We start from the raw sequence: 21,035 nt of genomic DNA on the forward strand, positions 1-21,035 counted from the left end.
GTTGGTGGAGCATCTGCTTTCTCGGGGGAAAAGCTTCCAAGTGCTATCTATATGTGGACTCTTCTTTGATAGTAAACACACCCCTTGAAACCTCATCCAAAGGCTGAAGGAAGATCTGAAACAGTGGTATACAGGAACGTTACTCACACGTTACACCACTTCTGTGGCGTTCTCATAAACAGCTAGCATGGCTGCTGGCTTGAGTGAAGAATCTTTGCATTTCTCTTAGCAAACTTAGAAAGCAGGATTTCAGGAACAACAGCAAGGCCTCCACAAGCCTGGGAATTAAATCTGTGAATTGGGTAGGCTATAGAAGTTGTCTGCCTGGATTTGGAACTGCGTCATCTAGGGATCTTGCATAAGGCTGAATATTTTACCACAGAATTCTGCTCTGGAGGCCCAGGAAGGGAAAGTTTGGATTGCCCCATCAGAAATACTGCAGTCCTTGACATTAGCATTTTTTTTGACTGATGCAATTCTGCTGAAATGTATTTGGCTTGGTTCAGTATTGCTAATAAATTGGGTAAATTACTGAGCAGAACAGAAGAATAGCTTTTTGAGCACAGGCTATGTGGAGAAGTGGGATATGCTTCAGAATAAGCAGAGAGAAATGGTAGTGTTAAAATCCCACTCAAGGTTACAAAATGTTAAAGTATATACCATAAGATGTATAAATGTGAAGTATATGCTATGTGTTCAAACTGATGTTTCAGAATGTGATGCCACACCAGGCTGCAAAATGAGGAGTGGCTGACCATCATAAACAGTGAAGAATGGAAATCACAAAACTGTTGCTTGGATCCTGTGTGGGTTGTTCTGCTGGCCTTTGGTACTGATTTGACCATTTAGAGAGGTTCTCTTCATCCTTTGCATGTATCATTGAACACCTGTATCAAGAAAGCATGTCTGAACCTTCAGCCACTTCTGAGATCTTGCTCCCTAGTTAATATGGCAGCATTGTATTGTGTAATGGACTGTGGAAATTTAGCAGTCTAATGTTGGAAAATTTTACAAATAAAAAAGAGATCCTGGCTGATACAGAGTGAGTTATTTTATGCAGTGAATATTAAGTCAGCATTCAAAGACCAGACGATCCAAAGAACACCAAAAGACCATTTTTGTACGAGGATGAGTGTGTGACTGTTTTATATGTGTCTTCAGGCTTGTACAGAGTATCAGCTTGCTTTTGTGTGGTAGGAGGAAGGTACTGCCTGTATGCCTGCTGCAGCCTGTTTGTTGTACTCAGACATATGCCAGGTACTAAAAAGGCATATACCAAGCCCTGTGAATCAGGTGGACAGTCATGAGTATGAAAGTTATAACTGAAGGGAAGGGGGAGAAGTCTGCTTTTTATGGATTTAGATAAATGACCCCTAGAATTCAGCAGTACCTCCTACCTGAATTCCAGGTTCATGTACTAAGAGCATCTCAGCATGTGGTGGGGATGAGCTTTCATAATGGTCTTCTCCAAAAACTGTGGAAACCAAAGACTGAAATAAGTAAATAAACCCTTCGTATACAAATGCAACCTCTGTAGCTTTCTGTCCTTGTCTTTCTCAGCTGCTTTTTCGTATGGTTCACGCTGAAATAAGAGTATGCACACTGAAATAAAGGCATACTGTAATAGAAGTTGGGCTGTATTTTCTTGTAAGTAAAGCAGAACTGATAGTGTCTGTATTGTTTTTGTAGTATCCTTATTATGCTTTTTGAATTTCAGATCAAGTAACTTGGAGTCAGAGTTTCATTTGGCATTCCCATCAGTGAAAGCCACATCAGGGTGCAGGGTGTGGTGTCAGTATTCAATTAATTACACAAAACTTGGAATGGAATAAGACTTAAAGTAACTTTTATAGCCATTATTCTCTAAATATCCGTATTTCCCTAAGATGTACCAGTAATGCTGCATACTGAACAACCGAACTGTCCAAGTTTGCTTAAAATCGATTTGTCTTTTGTAGGTGTTTCTGCCAGTGACAGGATCAGATTTGATGCATTGTTGTGAGTCATTCACCATCAACACTGCTGCAGTGTTACATTCTAGACTTTAATCTTGCCATTCAGACTGTTGTGGCCTTTATAGGTTCCTACCTTGCCTGACAGCTGTGCCTGAGAATAAGGTTGTCCGTACTCAGAGTTACAGTTGCACCAAAGAGTTATATTTTAAGTCCAACCTTTATTGGCAAAAGTCTAAACAAGTGGCTCGTCACCCTGTCCAGCTGAATCTTAACAGTGTCCAACGCTGGGGAATCCATCTGGGGAAATTATTCCAATGGCTGAATGTTCTTACTGTGAAAAATTTTCCTCTTGTATCTAATAGGAATCTCCCCAGGAATAACTTGTACTCCTTACCCCTTGTCTTTTCCATGTGACTCCACATAAAAAGGGAGTATCTATCTTCAAGGAGCTTTGCCAAAAGAGAGAAGCGTAAAGATAGTGCTTGAAAGTGTTGCATTTGCAGTGTAATGGAAAATATTGGATCTGAATAATCTAAGAAACACCAGTGAAAGAAACCTGGATGTGTGTTTGAAAGGTGGACTTTACCTACTGTTTCCATTCTTGTTTGAAGGTGTTAGCAGCAATAGCTACACTGGAGCTTCTTGGTATTTTGACAGTCAAGCATATTCATTGTGCACCAGTAGGAAGACAGATGAACACACCAACCAACACACATTTTGTTGTTTACCACTGCTGTTCTCATACTATTGATTTTTCTTAGATTAAGTTCTAAGGCCTTGACTCTGAGCTGGGTGTTACCACAGTATGAATAATTGCAGAGATATTTTTTATCTTAGCACAGTTGAAAAGTTTTTTGTTTCACTAACTGGGGCTCAAAGTGTATTTATAGACAGAATTGTGCCATGTGGCTACAATCTGTCATAAATTCAAGTGTTTTATAATGAAGCTCTTAATTTTGAAGGGATTTCAGTCTTTTTGGTTAAGCATAAATTTGAATTTCTGGATCAAGGATAAAGAAATAAGTATTTTCTTTTTCTTTTTTTAAAGAAATAAATGCTGACTCTTTCTTTCTCTCCTGTTCTGGAGCTAAAACAACTTGGCAGCAGTGTTTGAACACAGTTACAGTTAAACCAGTTTTGGAAAACAGTTTGGCAGACCACAATGGAACAAGGCCAAAGTATGTTACAGTTGTAAAACCTAATTCTAAGCTAAAATTATAGCTATAGTGAGAGACAATGATGTAAAACTCAAATACAATGTTTGTCTCTTCCTTTGCCACCTTTTTATTTTCTCCAGTTAGTCAAGCTGTGCTAGGCTGCTAGAAACAGTGCTCAAACTTCTCATAAATCCTGCATTTCTTCTGCCTGGGCCTCAGTCAGTGTGGACAGGAAATTACATAGTTATGTAGTTCTTTGAGAAGTAGCTTACTTTTTAATCATATCATCATTAAGTAAAATTTCACATATCTTAAAGATTAAGTTCTGTGGAGCCTATAGAACTGCAGATAACTGATCTTTTTCTTTGCTATGTCATTTCTTGCAAAATAGTTGAATCAAAGGCTGTTTCCATTTCCCTTGATACCTTCCGGTGTTGTACAAACACAACTACTTTCAACTGCTTTAGTTTATCTGCTGTTGGCTTTAGAAGTACAATTTGCAATATGACAGGATGACTGCAGGATATTATTTTTAAAGTTTGTATAAAATGGATTGTGCATCTTTTTTTTCCCACAGTGAAAATGTCTAGACTCTTCAGAACCTTTGTAAAGCTGTTATCCAGACAAATTAGTTCCATGAATTTGAGTCACATCAACCTCAAGAATTATCCAAATAAATGGGGTCACCAAGTCATTGTACTCTTAGCTATAATACAAAACACTGCTCATAATCTGTAAAGCTGACAGAAAAGAAAATTACTTATCAGCTACAGCCCAACTTTCTTCTTTTTTCTTTTTTTTCATTTTTTCTTTTTTCCTTTTTTCTTCTTTTTTCTTTTTTCTTTTTTTTTCTTTTTCTTTCTTTTTTTTTTTTAACAGGAAGATTTTCAGTTTCTCTAAGTGTTAAAAATATTTCCCATCAAAGTGGGCATTCTGTTGCATAATAATTTTGTGTGTCTCTGAAAATTGCTAAATTGTATTAAGCATAGAAGTCATGAGAAATAATTTCTGCTAACTTCTAATGCCAAGCCTAAGAGTAGAGCCCAGTTATATTCTCAGGGAGATGTCCAGTTCATTTTGGGGAGATGGACATGTCATACTCTTAATAGTCAGTAGCTTCTCTTTGATCTTTTATACTGATCCAAAATTCATACCAATGCAAAAAATTAACTCCTCCATATCCATGACTTCTCATCTGGTTTTGATTGCACTTTCCAAATAGCCTTTGATCCAGCATGTGCTTGTTATTTGTGCTTTCTTTGTGTGCCTTTATACTCAGTTTGATAAACTTTGAACAAAGAAATCCACTGAACGCTACTCATGTTCACGTAGAGTCCATCTCCTGTCTTTTACACAAGCTTTAACAACTGTGCTTTTTTGTGCTTCCAGGCATTTAAGACTGTGAAAATTATTTTGTTTGGTCATTTGTCCCTTGTGGGAGAAAGGGGAGAAGAAAAGTAGTGTGGATAGACTGAGTTAAGCTAAGTTTAGGAAGAGCCAGACTCATAGTTTTAACATAGTTTCCCCAGTTGAATGATACTTTCATGCTCTGGTTTTTTTGTCTTTGAAGAGAACCTGTTAGCGGAACATAACTTTAATCACATGAAATATCTTTTTGAGGGGTTTGGTTTTTTCAGAGTTTGTGTTATAGAGCTTTAGGAACAGGTGGAATGAAAGACTATGATATTAACTCTTGAAGCAGTCATGGCATTGTCATCACATCACTGATAGTGGTGTATATTTTGATAGGCATGAAATGGTAGAGCAATTGTCTCTGCTTTCTCAGATGAATTTTCTGACCTTTTGGATGATTTATGACTAGGTCATGACAAAATTTCTAATGTGACACGCTATCACAGCAGAGACCAAAATTATACTTAAAAAATAATAGTCTTTATTCTGAAGAAGTAGCTGTCTTTGATCTGTTTGATCTCTGGGCTTAGTAGCTCTACTGGATTTTCCTCCTTTTCTCATGTTTTGGCTTTATAGCTGTCACCAGTTTCATATGAATCATTGCAGTCCAGTGCTGGGCCCACCAATGTTCTTCAAGAGTAAATCCATTTTTTCTGCTCTGGACAATTCATCCATTTGCTGTTGCCTGCCCTAAACACCCTTTTAGAAGTATTCCTGGCCGTTGCACAGTTGTCTGCAGTTTGTGTTGGGTTTTGTAATTCCCATCAGAAAAAATCTCTTTTTAAGGCTAGCTTTGAAGATAATTAATCAGTTCTAATGCTTTGGAGATTTTTTTTTTCATTTCTCTTCACAATTGTTGGGAATTTCAGAGTAAGTGAAATATGTTCAACTGTATCCTTGTGAAGTCCTAGCCATCCTACTTAGGATGTTACCCAGCTCTATTTGACGTGTAAAATAAATTGTCTTGAAAATTTCAGAAGAAATACCTATTTATGATGCATGGCTAGAAGAACACCGCTTTTCTTTTTCAGACTTTTACTCTCGGAGTTTTCAAAGATTTCTCTCAACATTATGTCAGCAAGAGACTGTAGTCTATCACTGTCCTGTTAATCTTTAAGGATAATCAGAGTGAGGTAGGATGACTACTAGTGCTACTGGAGAGTTACACACAAGGATGTAGACCATCTACCATCATTTGGAAGTAAAGTAATTGCAGATGTTTTTGTACACAACAGGCAGTCTTCTATGGCAGGTTTCCATAAGTATCTGCAGTGCTGTAGCAGAGTATCAGGTTTCATTGATTTCTGTCTTCTATTTGAACGTTTTTTACCTGCAGAGTTTGGAAATAGAGAGGAAGTTATTATTTAGGGAAATCCTTGCCTAATTAGAGGAAGATGCCAATTAATTCCAGGTGGGTCATATGGAATTTCTTAAGCGTTGATTTTTAGCTTTTGTTCTAGCTGGAAATTCTGCTGTGCCTGTAGTGATAGATTTTTAAAACCGTATTTGGCTAACCCCAAAAAACATGTCTAGTTTGTGCACCGCTGAAACTTTGCTGGTAAGTACATAATTGCTCTTAATCCAGAAAATCATAAGGAGCTTTTTGTCCTTCATAGCCTTTTATTGAGACACAGACTTCTTGCCTTGGATTTCCAAACTTCCATGCTTTTTGAGACTTTAATTAGAGCTTGTTATTTGTATTTTAAGTATACCAGATTGATAGCATTTGAGAAGACATTGAACTCTGGATGCTTTGTTTGAGAAGGATACATAAAGTTTGTGAAACTGCAGGTCCTCTGACCAATCATTTCTAGATTTCAGTGGAGAAATGCTGAAGAACAGCAGTGATTATCCTTCTACTATCTTCAAAGTATTTCTAAATTATTTTTCGTGTGATAATTAGAATTATTGTGGGGGGGGGTTTTGAGTCAAGACAAAGGATTCTTATTATAAAACCAGAAGTAATTTAAAATATTTTAAAGATTATTTTCGTAGTGGAGCAATTATCTCATTAGTTTCCTATCTAATGAATCAGTCTTCTTGCATTCATCTAATATAATGCTCTAGGTTAAAAAGCCCAATCAAACAAAAACCCTCCCAAAACTCCCTCTTTAAAATTTCTTCTGAGGTGAGTTTTATTTTTGAAATGAATACTTTCAATTGATTATTTATATATATTGTGATGGCTTTTGATATTGTAGTCTACTGAGGAAATTATTAACATTTTAGAATTGCTTTAGTCAAGTACATTTTTAAATTTATTAAGATGTTTATGGAATTGTTTTAACCTCTACTGAAACAGATGGAACTGTCTACTAATGTTTGAAGAACACTTATCACAGAGATCGTCTTTCTTTTCCAGATTTTTCACAAAATGAGCACAACTGCAGTTAAACAGGGTGGTCAGTAATGATGCATCTCAATACCTGTCAAAAATCAGTTGTTGCAAAGTTAGAGAGACATTTTGTTTGGGTCTCATATTACTGACATTTCGTCCAGTTCATTTTTCATGCTACAAGATGGACTCTGGCGCTAATGGATAATGTGCCTGAAAATTCCTATTGGCATGTGATACTCTTTACACACTTCTACTGGAAAACAAGCTTAATATTCAGATGAATATGCAAGTATTTCAGTGATGGAAGAGCTATATTTTCATGAGGGGCTAAAGTTAAAGGGAAGGTTATTTGGATAAAAGATATCCAGGCCACTCTAGTGGGTCCATAAAAAATTTGAAGATGAGACTCTGTTCTTTGCATATAATAATTTTAAAGGGCAGAAAATAATGAAAATTTGAGGGTAGCATATATGTAAAATGTGAAAAAGGTCAAAATTAAAGGGAAATAAAACAAATTAACTGGAAATTATGGGAGTTTGATCACAGGGAGTGTTTGGTTTTGCTTTAGCCTCTTCAGCTGCTGGAAGCTCGAGTTCTGTGTGAGAAATGCAGATGCATTGCTGGCTAAGTGTCTAGGGAAATAAAGAGCAATAGTTTGACTATTGTATGCCAAAGTGGCATTTTCTGAATGCCAGTAAAGCAACGCATAGGTGAAAAAGGATCTTAGCCAAAGTATACTTGCTGACATGTTGATTATCATTTAAACTAGCTAAGATTTTTTTTTTTAGATTAGCCCTGCAGGATTTTACACTGATTATCTTAATTTTATGTAACAAAATTCATTATATGAGTATCTGTTGCTGCTGTAGAACAGTTAAAGTTTCATGTTTTAATAGTGTTTCCATGAGGAATATATACTTACTCTTCGTGCCAAAATCTTTTTGCATTATGAAAACATGTATCATTTACAAGTGGTACTAACCAATGATCAGGTTCAATAAAAATCAGTAATTTGGTGAAATATTCCATTTAGTTCTAGTAAGGGAACTGGTGGCATTTCAAAATTAGAAGTAATTTCTATGTCATTTTGCAACTCAGTATTTTACCCAAATGGGGTTATGTGTATTCTAGTTACCCTGTTAAAGTAAAGAATTAAATTAAGGAAATATTCGATGTCAGAAGGTTTTTTCAAACAGTTTGTAAAATGAGATGTCTTTCCTGCTGGTAATTTCCTAGATCATTGCATTTCAACTGGCAACCTGTTTTCTGGGTTTGGCCCTTGAGAGACTGAATCTGCCCTGGCCACCTTTTTCTCCTGGGGCAAGTAAGGGATGGTTTGTGGCCAGATCTTGCCTCTGCACACACAGGCAGCAGGAACTCAATTTGCTGTCATTGCCACCAGAGCTTATGAGAAGAAAGTGAGGAAGGAGGATAGTTTTCTTCTAAAATTGTGATCCAGCCATAATAACAGTATCTTCCTACATAGTAGGGACTGAGAAGCAGTCAAAAAAATAGTGTAGTTTGCACTCAATCACACACACTGTCGTTGTCGGGACGGACACCACAGTGGGATTTCAGGCAGAAAAGCCTTTATTTCATACAAACATGGCCAATTTATAGTCTCCCCTAGCCAGCGTGTTTCACCACCATTGGTGCCCTTACTACATACACATCTTAAGGTTGGCTGCTCTATAGCTTCTGCAACTCAGGGTCACTCAGCAAACAGTCCAGGCTCTCTGGCTATCACAACTGCCCCGCAGCTCCATCCTCCCTGTCCATCTTCTCATCTTCATTGTTTACATTCCTTCACAACTTCACAGCTGCAACCACTCAAATTCAGGGCCCAAGCTGTCCACAGATCAATTGCCTCCCACAACACACGAGAACGCAACATTCATCATGTTAGATGTTAGGATTTGTGTTATCTTGATGTGGACAGTAAATATTCAGAATGGAGCGTCTGACACTCCACTTCTGGCTGGATTGTCCACATTTAATGTCAAAGGGTTGCTACAGTGACTTTGCAGTGACTTATTATTTTTGGGATTTCATCTTTGAAAGAAGTGGTTTTGATTTTGCAGGGTGCAGAAAGTACCTGCAAAGAAGGTGGGATGCTCTTAACACCAGTAACTTCAGACCACAGAACGCTGGTTAATGCTTCTGGGACTAAGCACTGCAGATGGAGCTTATTTATATCATATGAATTAACTATTCCCATTTATGTTGTTCTGATATATATTGTTCTGATATATATATTGTTCTGATATATAAACCTAAAATAAATCACAGCTGTGCCCTGAGCACACGGGTTCTGTCTGGTGTTTGTGATGTCTGCCAGTGGCGCTGCGCTGTCACAGTTCTGTTTTTGCACAGAATGGAAGCAAAATACTTCTCTGATTTAATATTTAAAGTCCAGAACAGATCAAGTGATGGATCCTACTTTAAATACTTTGCCATTATTTTAAAGCAATATTTGGTTACAAAGGAGATTTCTCAAAACTTTTGAGCAAGAATCTCTTCAATTAATTCTTATTACCTTTGACTTAAGATAAAAGAAGTATGGAATATAAACAACATATGCATCTAATTGTTGGATTTCTGTAAGCAAAAGAAAACAAACTTAACTTCTGAAAACTCTTAAAATTGGCAGATAATTAATACATGCTACATTTTATATGTTTCATTATGAGCAAGTTGTGACATCTTGATTAGGTGACCTAGGGGTTTTTTTGTTGTTGTTTTGGTTTGGTTTTGTTTGGTTTTGGTTTTTTGTAATCCCTTTAAGATGGCATCTTTTCCATGTCCATCTTTTCCACAAAAAGTCATATAGAAACAAGTAAGGTGTATAATAGGTATTCTTTTCCTGCCCTTGCTCCATGATATTTTTGTAAGGCTATTTCCAGTATCGTCCATGATTTCTTTTAGTCTTAAATTAGATATATTCATCCTTTCTCTCTTCTCCACTCTCTCTTCTTTCTTTCTTGGCCCCCATATAAAAAAGGGGGAAAGTCCACTTTTTTATATTTATAAATTTGAGTTACCTTAAACAGTTTCCAGTAACTCAACACGGAAAATTAATTGCACTGTTCTTTTAAAAGAAAAAGATGTCCTGGAGCCCATTAGTGTGTGGTGCACTGGTCAAATGGGCTGAGAGGTGCTGTGACCCAGGGATGAGACTGGACAACCTCAGTGGAGTAGGAACCCCTGAATCTGATACTACTTGTGCTTTCAAACCAGCCAGCTGGGATTGGGAAGGGAGGAGGGAAATTAGGTGAATCATTAGTTCTTCGCTTAATTTTCATTCTTGCACCATGAAATTAGGACTATTTTGGACTATTCAACTCCCCTGTGGAAGTGGACAGGAGCACAAAGATAAAGCCATTAAAAAATACAGATTTTATAGACATTCTAGAAACCACCTCAGGAGTTTAGGCATGTGAAAGGGTTCTCATTACTCCTACTTTAAAATCAGTGGCTAAGTCCTTTTAAAGAATCACCAGCTTTTGTGCAAATCAATAAAATTTTCAGCAAGGAAAGGGTTAGGATTTAATTTTGATCCTGCAATCACTGCTTATATTTTCCTGTTATCAGTGAAAAAGGTTGTATTTGTAAATAATTCTCTATTAGTTTTTCAGAATTTTATGTTTTGATTTTGTCTGGTTTGAAGAGAAGAGAATACCTGGAAGTGATCTGATGTTAGCTTCTAAGAGGCTTTTGCTTGCGTCTTACACAAGAGACTGTAATGGAAACTTAGTAACGGAGGGTGAAAGGTAAAGCCCTGTTACTGATTAAAAAGAGTAAAACAGCAACCTTCCTATCATTTTGCAGGCATTTTCCAGCATGGAAAATCATTGTTGAGTAGAAATGGAATTAGTAGAAATTTTCTAGAAGTTTTTATAGGAAAACAACGTTCATAGCAACTGGAAAGATTTCCCTTTTTTGATACAGGAGAAAAGATCACTATTAGCCTTTCCAAATAAAAAATTTTTAAAGAAAAACTGATTTCCTTAAAATTTTTAAAGAAAACCCATCAAAACCTCCTCACAAATATTCCAACAACAACACAAAAAATCCAAGTAAACTGAAAAAAAGAGATTGGCTGAGGTGAAAAAGAGTAAGTTGAAGGATGATAGTCCTACATGTAGGATTGGAAAATAAATATTCAGTTGGTTAATTCAGGTAATGAAGAAAGTGATAACTAAAACTGGGTGACCTTAAAAACTTATAAAGGAAGCCCATTCAAAGCAACTAAAAACTATTATATCTGTACATATTTATATAACTTCTAATAATAACTCAGATCCCCATTATTTGGGTAAAAGGCTTGGTGTTTTTTGGTTTTTAAGTTTTGAGATTTAAGTACTACTTTTCCATTCCAGTTGCATTTGCATAGGCTGGGATAATTGCTATGAAATGTGCCTAATTACCTACCTAAGTTGCCATTAGAAGAAAATATACATGGCCATTAGTATTTGGCTCAAACAGGGACTAGTTGTCAGAAACTGAATACCTTTTTTTTTAAGTTGGCTTCAGTTCACTATGTTATGAGTTCCATCAGCCTTGTGGAAAAGCAGAATGTTATCCAATAGCTTACATCTCAAAAAATGCACAGTGCATTAATTTGTTTTCTGGTCTTTCTGCTTGCTCTTATCGAAAGTTTGTAACTTCATGCCTCTAATGAAGAAGCGTACTCATGCTTCAAATGGTGGTGGTGCCTTCCTCATGCTCCTTCCCAAGCTGCAGTGTGGAGCTGCATCTGATGCTTCTTTCCCAGGTGTCCAGGGAGATGCAAAACAGCTTCATTCCCAGTCTTGGCAAGACATAGCATTGCAGTTTATTTTCAATTACTTTATCAATTACAGATCAAGTGTTTGTTAGTTTTAACTTGGATTTTCCTAGTTCTTCTTTGTATTTACAAAGTTTGTATTACAGACTTTTCTATCTGAATTTCCTATCTATATTTATCCTGTATTCAAGGTGTGGATTTGGGCCAAAAAAGTATGTGTGGATTTTTTTTTTTTTTTACGGATAGTATGGCTTTAAGTAGTTACTTTCCTTCTCCCAAGCTTCTCCAAAACTCTGATTTTAGACTTAGGGACAGCACTGTGAGTCAGCACTACAAACATTTTCTTTAGACCCCTGGGAATATTTTGAATTCAACAAATGATAGCTAGTAGCTGCTTGGGATATGCTTAATATTAGGTTACATGACTAATTCTTGGATTAGAATAAATAATAGGAATTTGTGCCAATGTAGCCCTTCTTCTTTTTACATATGAAATGATGCAGGATTGCAGATTTATTCTTCCTGCTTGTATTAGTCTAATAGTATATGATTATTTTTATAGGATGTATTATATTTCTTTTACAGAAGTCAGGATTTGAGGTATTTTTCCAAGTACAAACTCAAAATGACTTATTAAAGAAAAGGTGAGAGAATTGATAAGTGATAATTTTATTTTAATCTGTACAACATTCTGTAGGAACTAGTTTCAGTAATCTACTTAAACCACAAAAATATAAAATAAATATATTTTAATAGATAGGAAGCCCTTTAAAAATTGTTTAATTATAATTTATTCTCTTCAGAACTTATGCTGTCATAACATTATAGAGATAGCCTACATTACTGTTGAGCTATATAAAGATTCTTTTTCTCTCTTGAACGTTTGTGATCATTTTAAGCACAGTAACACATCGATTGCACTGGATTTTTATTCTCAGAAGCATGTCAGAACCACTAAAATGTAATAATCTAGAAAAGATTCTTGCTGGCACCTCATGAATCCCCTTATGAATACTAGTACATCTTCTCATAACCCATCAGAGCTGCACAAACTGTACAAAACGTGTTTCTTTTTCACTGTGCATGTCAAAAGTTGTGTTTGTTACAGTTGGTTGCAAAGTCAAGGGGTTGCCATGGTTCACTAAGGCCCAGTCCTGCTAGCACTTTTGTTCATATTTAACTGATGAAGTATATAGGGGGCAAGCACATGGATCTTCATGTGCAAAGTTAGCACCTCTAGTTATGTAAAACTCTACATATTTTTGGCCTGTAGCTGTGAGACTGCACCTGTGAGACAATTCAGAGTCAACAGCAGAGCAACTTTTAATGAGTTTATCACTTCAGTACCTGCAGTACTTTGTTCAGTCTGGGCAAGAGTTTCACAAATTAATGGGTTGGGGGGGGGGTTCGTACATTTAAAATTCCCTGAACATAAATGTCTGTATAACTCTATAAAAATATGTTCCTTTTTACCACTCTACGGAAAAGTCTTAAAAGCAGCCTTCCATAGGAAAATAAAATAAATAAAATAATTTTCTCTTTCAGTTCATTCTCTCTGATGTGGTCAACTGTTTCCTGGCAAGAAGAGAATTACTGATCAACTTCTTTATGGAAAGAATGTGCTATGAAAGCCCTTGGGGTATGCAAGTTAGAGAACTGTTGGATGAGGCATTTTATATTAATCCAAGTATGATATAGTTGCTAAGTCTCTAAAGTCAGAACTTAAGCTATAAAGTAATGTTTTTGATCAAAACACAGTTGGATTTGTAACTGGAAATAAACTCTTTCCTCTGAGAGAGAAGCTGGATATGCTATTGCAGGTAACTGCCACCAGACAGCACTCTGTATGCTCAGTCTTGTGCAAAGAGCACCAGGTCTGGCATCCTTCACTGATACCCCATTAGACTCCATTCCTTCATGAACATCTCTCTGATATTGCTTTCTCACACACCCTGAGGCGCACAAATACACTTTGCAGTTGAATCCACAAAAACAACACTCTGCTGGGTGGTAACATGGTCTTCTTGTTTTGAGCATGCTTTACTGAAAACACACACAAAAACTATGAGTGTCTGTCCATAGGACCTTTGATCCAAGCACTGCATAAGGGGGACATACTAATCCACCCCACAGTGCACTAGATCAAGGCGCGACAGATGGAAGGTATTTTATTTCACTAGCCAGGGCACTCTCCCTGCCTCTTGACCGGCAGCCAGGACAGTTCTAGGTTTTAATGCCTTTAGCAGTGTAGCTCCTGTGTGCTCCTGTTCCCAGGATTAAGTTTTAGAAAGTCAGATGAACCACAGCAGCCCAGCTCCTCAGTCTTTGTAATGATCCATAAATTTACTGGTGTTACCTGGGATGAATTGTTATCACAACCAGGAGATGGGCAATATGACAAGAGGCAATGGGCAGAAACTGATGTACAGGAAGTTCTACCTAAATATGAGGAAGAACTTCCTTAATGTGCAGGTGACCACACACTGGAACAGATTGCCCAGAGAGGTTGTGGAGTCTCCCCCACTGGAGATACTCAAGAACCATCTGAGTAATTCTCAAGTTATTCATGGCTATGTTAGGGAGTGCTAGTTTGGTAAAAAAATGCCTAGATATTGTCACAGGTCAGAGTGATGCTCCTTAAAAGTAGTTTTCATGTATTTCTGCACAAGAAGCCTACCCTGTAGCACAACTTCTGACTGGGTATTAACTGTGGAAGAGATAAAGTTCATATTAATAAAGATGAGGTCAACACAAGGGAAAGAATTAATATTGTCATCATTAGAGCTTCAACAAACAAGACCTTTCTCTTAACACCTTTTTGCACTTTAAGAAAAGAATTCCCTTGGATAATGTAAGCTGGACTCCTGGTCTTGAAACACGGCCCACCCCTGTGGAGCACACTCTTCTTGGAGGCATTTCTCCTTGGATGTGGGAAAGCTGAGGAAAGGTTGTATTCTTTCCTTGCATGTGGCTGCAGGAAGCAGGACTTTTCTTGAGGGAAGGAAGAGGAGCCTTCTCTGCTTCTGGAGCACTGGCAGAGTTTACACTCACAGAAAACTAAAAGCTGAGAGAAAGTTACAGAGGCTATCACGTAACGTGTTTTTCTGCATATATTTGTAGGGAAGACTTTTCAATGATGAGAAGCAAAGGGCTTTTATCTGCAAGGTTGGAGTTTTAGCTGAACAAAAATAAAGTGATTTAAACACGAGTGTTTAAAAGGAAACAATATGCCATGAATAATATTGACTGGAAATGCTACTACATGTTTGGAGTGGGGTTTTAATAAAAATACAGCTGCAAACTGTACATTGGGGGTTGGTTTATGCTGGAAGCTAATTTTTAAGAAACTGAGGTTGATTTATTGGTTGTGTCACGGGAATATTTGGCTTGTTCTAGTTCCAGTGTTCAGCATTTTTGCATTTCAAGCCATATAAAGGAGTTCAAGATCTATGGTACATCTACCCAGTTCAACAGAATGGGCTCTAACCAGGCTCTGTAAATATACTGCCTCCTGTGTTGTTTCTACCACAGCAATACTTTTAAAATTATTTATATTCTTCTAAAATTTACTCAACAAAACCAGTTTTCATGCTGTGCTATTGCATTTAGGTCTACTACAAAGTATCCTTCAACATGCTTGAAAGCCAGTTTATTTTTCACAAGGGCTGTGGAAAGATTTTGCCTTGGTATCCCAGTGGGATACCAAGTTTGACATCTACGTTTCCTCCAGGATGTGTGAAAGGTTTCCCTGTAGGGGAAATTACGCTACTCTCTCACTGCATGAGGGAGTATACAGCGTGCATTTTGTGTGCACACACACAGGTGTGTTTAAATGTAGAGAATGGCAATCCAGTTGGATTTTGTGTCTTCCAGAAAGTCATGTGATTTATCAAAACCACCTGCAAGACTTTCTCCCTCTCTGCCTGCCTGCCTGCCTGCCTGCCTTGGCTGGGCAAATAGCTGACAAGCTCTCAGCCCTCCAATCGCTTGGGCTGCCAAGCCTCCACCCCTTGTCACCAATGGCTTCCACGCTACCTGCAGCTGGCTTTTAAAGCAAGTATGTTAATAAAATCACTTTCAGTCATTACTCTTCTATTTATAACGGCAGGAGTTTGGGACTGGGTGGGAAAAGCAGAAGTTTGCCCAGCAGAAGTTGCTCTGAATCAGGTTTGTAATGATGTTTACTGCTGAAAGAAGTAACCTGCAAGCAACATAGCTTATCACAGGAAACTTTGCCTTTAACGTACGTGCTTTTTGAGTAGCAAGAGCTGTGGTATACAGTTTGTTTACAATGCAGCATTACTCTGTCTTTGGCAGAGTGCAAAGTACAGTGCTAATATTTAGAAGATGCAGACTATGTTTTCCTTCCCTGTCTGACTGGAAAGTGTTTCTGCTTTTGGATGATAAAGCTTTCCTTTTCTGTTTTATGCATCGTAGACTTCTGTTACAGAGTGCTGCTTTCCAATTTGAGCACTTAAGTATTATTGAAATACATTACTTTAAATATTCCAAGGCATCAGGAGTTTTGTGAAAGTCTTTGGAACAATATGAACTTTTAGGACACTTGCAGTAAAATCATGTGTTGGCTGTGCATGTGTGTACATGCATACATACGGAAATCATAGACAATACCTAGTTTTGCTTCATCTCTGAATTCTTTTACTTTTATCTATTAGTGCACAAGATCTAATCAATGCAATACTGCAATTTTGGATAAGGCTAAATGTACTTAAGGGCAAAAAAAAAAAATTTAATCAATTCTATAAATGGAAAATATATAAACTTTTACAGATTTTTCAGGAAAATGAGGCGAAAGGAAGAGGCTAAATTAACCTGTATTAACCGGTATATATTTATATTTTCCCATTTTCAGTATGTTAAAAACTTATTGGAGTGTTGTCTCCTGAATTGGTATGCTGTTTAAAATGTTAAATTATTGTACCTAAAATTTATAGTATATTATATAATATTATCTCAACAGAATAATTTTTAGGTAAAATATCTTTACATTACTTTGGCTTCAGGAATCATTAAACATACTTCTCAATAACAGTATTAAAACTTTCAGATGTTTTATATTGCTTTGTAACAGTTGCCTTCCATATGAGATTTTTATCTTTTTTTATTAGAGCTCTTAACTGAAAATTTTGTAGGAAAAGCTGAATGGTAACTACAGGAAAACTTTGTATTTTCTCACATGTAGCTTGGGTTTAATGTGTACTAACTTAAACTGCTTATGAGACATAATTAAATTAAAATGTGATTTTAATGGAAATAAAATTGGTGATGCATGATGCAAGTTACTTTTTTTGCTCCAATATCCACTTTTTTTTTGCATTTTATTGACTCCTGTTTGGGATAGGAGTCTAGGTTAGATTATTTTTACATGGAAAATACTTTGCAGAAATGGTAGATTTTACAGTACTGTGAAACAGTCAAAGCAGTTTTAAATATGAATACAGTCCTTGCAGATGGAGACTTTGTTCCTTGCATTGTGTTTGTAGTTACAAGTCTTTTGACATCAAACTTTTCGTGCCAGAAGAGGGTTAACAGTAGATGACTATTAAATGTTCCTGATCATTCACCTGAATGAAGAGGTGGTATGAATTATAAGGCCAAACTCTTCTTCTTGGGTTGGCATTCAGATGTGTAGTGGTCAAACAGTAAATGATCTGGTTTACAACTGGCCAGGAAAGGCTGAAATTAGGAAGATTCTATTAGCAGCTACTGTAGAGGGAAAAAAAATAAAACAAAACAAACCCACACAAAACCCCCAAACAAACAAAAAAAAAAATCCCAAGACAATAAAGAACAAAAGTAATTGGAAAAATGCCTGTGCATATTCAGGTACTCTGACAAATACCATGAATGTTCATCAGATATGAGGAAGCTTTGTTGTTTTTTTTCCTGCCTATGTTAGATATATCTGTGAAATTCTTTTCCTGTCTAAATTAAGTCCTCCTCTCCTGCCTGTCTCTTTGTTGAATGCAGTTGAAAGGGTAAAACTGAAAACAACATTGTGGACAGCATTCTTTCTAGGAATGCATTCAAGGAAGGAGGAGGTTTCAGTATGAGCTGATCATTGGTCCTCAAGTCTAAGGCAGTTGAACTGGGACCTCCCTTTTTCAGAGGATTGTTGGAGGCATATTCTGTGTTACAGAGTAATCTGTAGCTAAATTAAAACTTAGTCCAAAAGAGATTTGAGAAGTGCAGTGGCTAAGCGCATGCAGAGCCAGAGAAGTGCCACCTCAGTTGTACACAGCAAAAGGGACGTGCCAAAGTCGGTGACAAATGGACTTCACAGGTGTTTGCTTGTGACAAATGTCTCTGTAACACAGACTTCACCAAAGTGGAGCCTAGGACAGGTTTGAATGCATGAGAGAAGCATCAGGTTGGGTCTGCTCCTCACCTTAATTAGAAGTAACTGCATACTGTTAGTGAATGCAAGGGCATTTTCCATTTTTGGTTTCTTATCTCTAATTGCCTATGCTTAAACTCTGTATAAGCTCAGGATTCAGTCTTTTCTCTGTTTAAACTGCATGAACAATTCAGCCCACCCTGACTAATTCTACTTGCAGGCTACATGCCGTTGTTCAAAGGCAGGCAGATATCCAAGTCTGCTCCAAGAAATGCAGGACAGGTGTGTCAGAGATGCCTCGAAAGCACTCTCTTCCTTCTTGATTGATTACCCAATATATTGACAAAACCCCCTTTCCCAAGCTGTCAAGTGTGCCTCCCCAGGAAGGCTCAGAGAAAAGCCAGTGCTCAGAGAAGAGCTATGCAGGATATTCAGCAAGTGCCCAGGCCAGCGCTGGCAGAGCTTGTGGCAGCAGAGGCCAAGATGAAGCAGAGGCCACAGTGTGCTAGGACAAGGCAGGCTTAGGCTGCAGCAGGGAAAGGAAGAAGTAAAAAGGAGCAGTTAGGAAGATACTCAATCCTGCTGGTCAAAAAGTAGGACAGATAATTTTTTATCGTGTTCACTTTATCCTACTTCACGTTCCTCTATGTCTAAAGATTGACAGAAAAGAAAACCATGAGATTTGTCTCAAAGGAATAAGATCTGTGAGCCTGCAGCAATAAGACCGTTTTTAAGAGCATGTAGTGGCGGTCAGTGTAAGCTTATCTAGGACAATACTGCCACCAAAAGGCATACCCAGCTGTTAAGTTTTCTGCTTCTGTAGGTTTGTATTTGAGCCTGAGACGTCCTTAGCCCCAGTGTTCTGATAAACTGTGCTTGTGAGTCAGTACATGTTAGCACTGAGTCATTGCCCAGGCTGTTCTCTTCCACTGGGTAATGCTTTACAAGTGACTCCTCAGGAAAAGGTTACACTTGTCAGTGATTTCTGAAGACACTTTGTCACCTCTTACTTATGTCTTTTGGTCCTGTGTGAAGGCCAAATATCTCTGTAAGTTCATCAGTTCTTCCTGCTGCACCATCCTATCGAGTAGGAAGTCTTGGAATGTCTCAGCCATATCTGACATAGAGTACTGCTCTTGGTACACAGCAACAGAAGTTGTGAAGCTGGGTTCAGACATTGCTCACTATGCATATATGCATAGTAAGTATAGGAAGTAGTGCAAGACATTGTGGATTGCAGTGATTGTTGTAAAAGAACGTTTGTTCATCAAGTCCATGTTAGGATGGATATACCTAAAAAGATATGTTTCCCATGCATGTGAGGTGTTTTTTTTCTCTAGAGACAAAGGATTTTTATATTGAACTTTGTCTTTGGTTGTGCTGCAGTTTGTAAAGGCTAAAGAAGAAAGGCTGGATTTGAGTCAGAAGAGGTGTTTCCTCTTACTGGCTTGTGACCACCAAGAACCAGCCTCCTGTCCTCTCCACAAGAATCAGAGAAAGCAGAAAAACTCCTTCTATTTTGTCACAATGATTTCTTCTCAGCAGAGAAAACCATAATATCTCTCACCTGGCCACTGCAAGATGACTCTAAAACCTCCTTGTCCCAAATGTCAAAGAAGCAGAGCAATCTGAGATGTCGTTTGAATAACAGGAGTTTTGGAAATTGTTTAGTGCTCTGAGAACAACATCTGCCAGAGTATTTTTTCATGTTAATGAAATACCAAATGAAATATCATTGGGGGGAGAGGGGAATAATTCCTTAAAAAAGCTATGCTTTTGCAACATTGAAATCACTAAAGTGAAGGGCATGGAGTCACAAGAGCATTGCTGCCTGTCACCATGGACTACAGACTAATAATTATATTAATATAACATCCTAAGTGATTGCTACAGTTTCAGAAGTGTCATTATGAGGAAAAAACCATGATAGTGGAGTCAGGAATACTTGTCTAAGTACAGCCCAGGATAGATAAACCTGATTTGTGAGAGTGGAGTGCCTAAGCCTCATGCCCAAAAAACGGCTGCTCTTTCTGAAGAGCTCAGGATACACAGCAGGGGATTTTGCCTGAACAATTCAATGCTGATTCCCCTCAGAAGATCTTGTGGATCTCTGCTGACATGAATATCATCTGAGTTCTGAAACTAATGTATGAAATCTCCTAAGTGGATGAAGTCTACATACCATGGGCAGATATTTATCTCTGGGAGCCTTGGCAGGCTGAAAGGCCTACCTAATTGCAGAAAAGCTTTGGAAATTTGCCTTCTGCCTCCTTCTACTGTCCTGGGCCAGCTATCACCTTTCTGAGCATTAAGCATCTCTGCCCAGAGCTATTCAATTCCATTCACTGTCCTTTATCAAATTCCCTCTACTTGAAAGGGAATGGAGAACTTTTTTTCTTCAGGATGCTCCTTGAAGACAGAAGTGGCATGTCTGAGTGTACTTGGGGGAGCTATGACAGGAATAGGGAGAAACTGTCTGCATAGATTTCTCTCTCACAAGGGGACTTTTTTTTTCAAGCAATCTCGTGTCAGGGTGGCAGTTCTCTTGCTCTGACTCTCTGTTCTAGGATCAAACACTGTTAATTGAGCTATCCATCTTGATGCAAAGTCATTTCTGTTAGCGGATTGAACTGTTGTGAGTAGAAATGTTCTTAACTGGTCTAGGAAACTGATACAGACCAGGAAGGTATATACCAGCAGAATATCATCATCTACTCTACCTGGAGTACTGTGTCCAGTGCTGGGCCCCTCAGTTCAGGAAGGATATTGAGATGCTGGAGCAGGTCCAGAGAAGAGTAACAAGGCTGGTGAAGGGACTCGAGCACAAGTCCTATGAGGAGAGGCTGAGGGAGCTGAGGCTGTTTAGCCTGGTGTCATGGTTTGAGATAGCCCCAAAATCCAATTCCCTAGCTCCATCCCCCCTCCCACATCTCAACCTAATGTGAGATGGGTTTTTTTTCCAGACAAAACACAACCAGACTCAGAATGGGGGAAAGGGAATATATTACGACTGTACAAATAAATATCC

The 21,035-nt window shown here is 37.8% G+C and overlaps 1 protein-coding gene across 6 annotated transcripts in view; it reads left to right on the plus strand.

Annotated features, from left to right (window-relative positions):
* SLC7A2 (solute carrier family 7 member 2) overlaps positions 1-21,035 on the plus strand; it is a 55,321-nt gene that overhangs the window by 11,028 nt on the left and 23,258 nt on the right. For 2 of the 6 annotated variants that reach the window (XM_027635706.1, XM_027635709.1), the window contains exon 1: positions 15,702-15,816. The exons of 3 other annotated variants lie outside the window; for them this stretch is intronic. The gene's annotated coding sequence lies outside the window, so the exon portion shown is untranslated. Of the gene's footprint in view, positions 1-15,558; positions 15,817-21,035 lie in introns of those variants that run through there. One more of the 6 variants, XM_027635708.1, reaches the window with a different exon arrangement.

Source organism: Corapipo altera, unplaced genomic scaffold (assembly GCF_003945725.1).
Source record: "Corapipo altera isolate COAL_440 unplaced genomic scaffold, ASM394572v1 22b, whole genome shotgun sequence".
Taxonomy (NCBI): Eukaryota; Metazoa; Chordata; class Aves; order Passeriformes; family Pipridae; genus Corapipo; species Corapipo altera.